The following is a 5,136-nucleotide window of genomic DNA, read 5'->3' as shown; positions in this document are numbered from 1 at the left end:
TGAAGGGAAGGTGCCTCTGAGCAGCCCCCCCCCCGAAGACGGGGCGGCTGCTGGTGCCCGCCTGACCCCCACCACCTCGGCAAGTGTGCTACCGCCATTCCCGTGCCACGGGGAGCAGCCCGAGGCTTGGAGAAGCCACACGTGCCCGAGGTGGTGGAGCAAAATTTTGATCCCAGCTCTCTCTGGAACCTAAACAAAATGTGCCAAATACCTGCACATGCCCTGCAAGGACTGACTGTTCCATAAAGATCTGTGACATGAGCATCTTAAGTTAACATGGAAGGTGACGTAGCACTCCCACCAGCCCACGTGCCCACGAGTAGTGGGCTGGATGCCAGCCAGCGGGGGCCATCAGCCCTTGGGGTGGCCATCCACGGTCCCCAGGGGGTCTGAGAAGGTCTCAGAGGGCAGAGCCATTGCTGGAAACTGCAAGCCTGCGGGCGAGGCTCCGCGGCCCCTGGGAACACCCAGCGGAGACCTCGCCTCAAAAGTGCAGGCTCCCAGCCCAGGCTGCCACCGCGCGGGCACCGGAGGCAGTGCCCACCTGAGTTCTGGCCGTGTGCATGTGCCAGGCGCATGGGGAGCACAGTGACTATTTCTCAGAACCACAGCCTCCATCCAGCTCCCCAAACGGAGGGCCCCCCTTCGTTCCCCGGCACCAGCCCTGGTCTCCGAGCCACGGCCAGGCAGGGGGCTGCCAGCAGGCATCGTTGACTTTGGAGAACATTCTGGAAAGAGAGGTGCTGTCTTGAAAGCTATTTGCTGATGTGTATGAAATAACTTTTTTTTTTTTAAATAAAATATCCTTTCCCTCGGAATTTTGTAGGGAGTTTATCAGGTCAAACCACTTTGGTTTAACTCTTCGAGTGAACACATAATGTCATGATATAAGATCTCTTGCCCTGGCTGGTGTGGCTCAGTGTATAGAGTGTCAGCCTGCGGACTGAAGGGTCCCGGGTTCAATTCCGGTCAAGGGCTCGTACCTTGGTTGCAGGTTCCCCGGCCCTGGTCGTGCAGGAGGCAACCAATCGATGTGTCTCTCTCACGTCGCTGCTTCTCTCTGCCTGTCCCTCTCCCTCCCACTCTCCCTAAAAATCAATGGAAAAATAGCTTCAGGTGAGGATTAACAAAAAATAACAAATAAATAAATAAATAAAAGGCCGGGCCGCAAACCAAGGTCACCAACTTGGATGTGACATGCAAAGTACACGCTCCCCCCCGCTGGGGGCCCCCATGTGGCCCTGACCTGCCCTGTGCCTGGGCTAATGGGGAACCTGGACCCCCCTACACATGTGTGTGTGTGCACGCACGCACATGCACACACACACACACACACACACACGAGCATACCTACAAACTGGTGCAATACGAGGTGTGTAATCCAGTCCATAGCATTGAACCCATGTCAATTCCCTGGTTTCGATGGTGCATATAGCAGTGACTCAGCCCACGGGGACATGTGTCGATGTCTGGAGACACTGTTACGACGCGGGGAGGAAAGTGCCACTGGCATCTAGCAGGTCAAGGACAGGGATGCTGCTAGACATCCTACATGCACAGGACAGCCCCCCAAACACACACCCCCACACACACACACACACGCTCACACACACACACACTCACACACACACACACTCACACACACACACACTCACACACACACACACTCACACACACACACACTCACACACACACACACTCACACACACACACACTCACACACACACACACTCACACACTCTCACACACACTCACACATACACCCACACTCACACATACTCACACACATACACCCACACTCACAAACACTCACACTCACTCATACACACTCACACTCACACATTCATACACACACTCACACACATACACTCACACTCACATACACTCACACTCACACACACACACACACACACACATGTGCGTGGCCCAAATTGGCGATCCTGCCAAGGTGAGGAATCCCACAGTGTAGTCCTCAAAGGCACTGTCATTGGGGGAGGCTGGGTGACGGGGACACAGGACCTCACTGCACTGGTTTTTGCAATTTCCAATGAGTCTGTAATTATTTCAAAACTAGAGGCCCAGTGCACAAAATTCGTGCAAGAATAGACCTTCCTTCCCCCGGCTGCCGGCACCGGCTTCCCTCTGGCACCTGGGACCCAGGCTTCCCTCGCAGCCCCGGCCTTATCTGGAAGGTCATCCGGAAGGATGCCCGGAAGGACACCCAGTATAATTAGCATATTACACTTTTATTGTCATAGATAAAAACTTAACAATTTTTAAAGATTCGGGGCTACTCAGTTCAGCAGAGCTCTGCCTCTCTGGCGATCAGCCACTCATGCAAAACTGCAACGCTCCCCATTCACCTAAGGGTTCGGCTGTCCACGCCGGCCAGGACGTCAGCACGTGACCCACTGCACATGTCTGTGGGGGGGAGAGCAGCCCTGGTCGGAGCCGAGACTCACACACAGTCACACCCCCGGGCCTGGCGTGAAGACAGAACTCCCTGTGCTCAGAACAGTTGCCTCCTTCCCTCGAGCCCCACCTCACGTGAGACGAGGGCCTTCGGGAAGACATCCCATCATCTGCAAGACAGAGCACTCGGTCAGCATCTCCGCCAGTCACAGCGGCCCTCGCCCTCTGACTCAGGGGGTCTGGCCTCTCGCACCCTCAGAGCCTAGATAGCAGCTGATACGGAGCCCGTGCGTCCCACCCGCGAAGCCGCGTCCTGAAGTTCACCTGACACCCCAGCCGGCCCCGTGTTGCTTCTCCCTCCATAAGAAAGTGCCTGCTAGTGACACGAAGCAGACACGAGCGCTTCTGTTCCACCAGGAGCAGCACAGACATCCGGCCACCACCTCACGTGGGAAACTGATTTCCGTCAACTCACAGCACAGAACTGTCACTGACTCCCCTAGTCAAGGTCATTCTTTGTTCACATGCTTTTACTGATTCGACAGAGAGGAAGGGAGAAGGAGAGACAGAAACATCCATGATGAAGAGAACCATGGATGGGCTGCCTCCCGCACGCCGCCTACCGGGATGGAGCCCGCAACCCGGGCCTGTGCCCTGGCTGGAAATCAAACCATGACCTCCTGGTTCAGGGGTCGATGCTCAACCACTGAGCCAGACTGGCCGGGCTCAAGGTCATTCTTAACCCAGTCTCCCCCACTTGGGGTCCAGGGTGAAGGACTGTACTGGCCAAAGGCACCCCCCAACAGGATAGGAGTTGAAAGTCTGTGATACATGTCACACTCTGCTTGTCATAGTTGGGGGTGCTCTGCAAAGCCCCTCACAGCCCATTGGAAACATGGCAGCCGGAGGCAGTCCCCCGCCCCCCCCCCCCGAGCTGAGTGTCGGAGCCGAGTCTGGGGTTTTCAAGGACCTGTTTCCAGTTGGAGGGTCAGCCCCTCAGCACACTTGCACCCCGTGCTGAGCACAGAGCAAATGAAGGCGAGCACACGCTGGGAGGTTTGTGGAGACGCTTCTAGAACAATCAGCAGAGTACAGTGAGGTGGGGCCCATCCTGCTACTTGCGGATGAGGAGGCTGGGAGGACAGGGAGCTGAGGCCCAGCCCAGACCGGGGTGTCCCGTGCTGTCCTCGGACTCTCCGTCTGGGGGGCCTTCCACACCCCCACCCTCACCCCCAGTAAACACCAGGCAGCATGCGTGTCTTCCCCTGAAGTAAAATAAACACATGCAAATTGGATGCAGATGAGTGAACAGAAAGAGGCCTTGTGCTGGAAAACACACATCTCTAAGCCACTGACCGAGAGCGGGTGACCTGTCGGAGCCCCGGCGTCCCCGCCCGTAGTCACATGGACGCCCACTCGGGGCCACGGGAGGGCTCCCTGAGACGCCTACCCTGCGGCTCCAAGGGGCCCCAGTGGGTGTCCTGCAGATATGAGTCTCTTCCCACTCCCGTCCCCACGCACCTTCTCCACAGCTCAGTGCCTATCACTGCAGAAAGTACTGGGAATTCTGGGAGGCTCTGTCCAGGGCGACACAACCCCCAGAGCTGCCTGCTGACTCACAGAGCTGCCTGGAACTGAAGTTCAGGGGCAGCCCTGCCCCGAGCACGTGCACAGGGGCTGTGGACACGGGTCCACGGGGCAGGAGCGGAGTCTCCATCCCCCCTGCCCCCTCCCCCTCCGCAGACTCACCGCAGACCTTCCTGAACCGTCTAACCGAACGGGATTCCTCCCCTCCGAGCAGGGCTGTGAGGGCCACCTGCCCAGCGCCGGACTGGGGAGGGCCATTGCCAGCTGAGATGTGGCCTGGGGCGCTCGCTCCCCAGCCTGGAAACACGGGACAGAGCTGGTGCCACTGGCCCCGAGACCCTGGGAACCCCTGAGAGAGCCCCCATGCGAGGAGTGAGAGACAGGGTTGGAAGTCATGGCCCGAGACGGGGCTGGAGAGGGGGGGTGCCAGACGGTGGAAGGAGGGGTGCAGGGAAGGCACCGCACCCCAGGCTGCCCTCTCCCTGGGGCACCAGGACCGGCTGCCCCCGCTCCCAGCAGGGCCTCTGCCATCCTCAGCTGCGTGGAGGCTCCGGGACCCCCAGAACAGGAGGTGGGGAGGCAGCTGAGCGGGGCCATGGGCTGCCCCAGAGACCATGGTGCCCAAACCCACCAGCCGTTCACACCCCCAAATCAGACACTCACCCTCAAGAAAGCGCCCTGCGGGGAGGCTGAGAGGAGGCGGAGGAGAGTGTCCGGCAGGAGGACCCGCCCTCAGTGCACTTCACATTTGGCGCAAGGGGTACCCCACTCCCTGGGCAGCTGCCCAACTGCCCTGCCTCTCCCAGTCAGGTGCCCGTGAGGTCTAAGCTCCCGGGAACTGCGAGGGGCCTCGGGGTGCGCAGTGCAGGCTCCACAGAGGCTGGGGGGCAGCGAGGAGGCGCTCCAAGAGTGTCCGGCAGGAGGACCCGCCCTCAGTGCACTTCACATTTGGCGCAAGGGGTACCCCACTCCCTGGGCAGCTGCCCAACTGCCCTGCCTCTCCCAGTCAGGTGCCCGTGAGGTCTAAGCTCCCGGGAACTGCGAGGGGCCTCGGGGTGCGCAGTGCAGGCTCCACAGAGGCTGGGGGGCAGCGAGGAGGCGCTCCAGGGCCCTCTCCTCCCAGACGCAGACCTGGAA

The 5,136-nt window shown here is 59.4% G+C and overlaps 1 long non-coding RNA gene across 1 annotated transcript; it reads right to left on the bottom strand.

Annotated features, from left to right (window-relative positions):
• Positions 1-2,351: 2,351 nt before the first annotated feature.
• On the bottom strand, positions 2,352-2,947 carry LOC106723832. The gene is made up of 3 exons (XR_001359557.1): positions 2,737-2,947; positions 2,543-2,582; positions 2,352-2,421 (listed from the first exon to the last, which is right to left on the bottom strand). It is a non-coding gene; the product is annotated as an uncharacterized LOC106723832 (long non-coding RNA).
• Between the last annotated feature and the right edge of the window lie 2,189 nt (positions 2,948-5,136).

This window comes from Myotis brandtii, unplaced genomic scaffold (genome assembly GCF_000412655.1).
Source record: "Myotis brandtii unplaced genomic scaffold, ASM41265v1 scaffold656, whole genome shotgun sequence".
Classification (NCBI taxonomy): Eukaryota; Metazoa; Chordata; class Mammalia; order Chiroptera; family Vespertilionidae; genus Myotis; species Myotis brandtii.
This window is presented reverse-complemented; position numbering and strand designations above follow the sequence as displayed.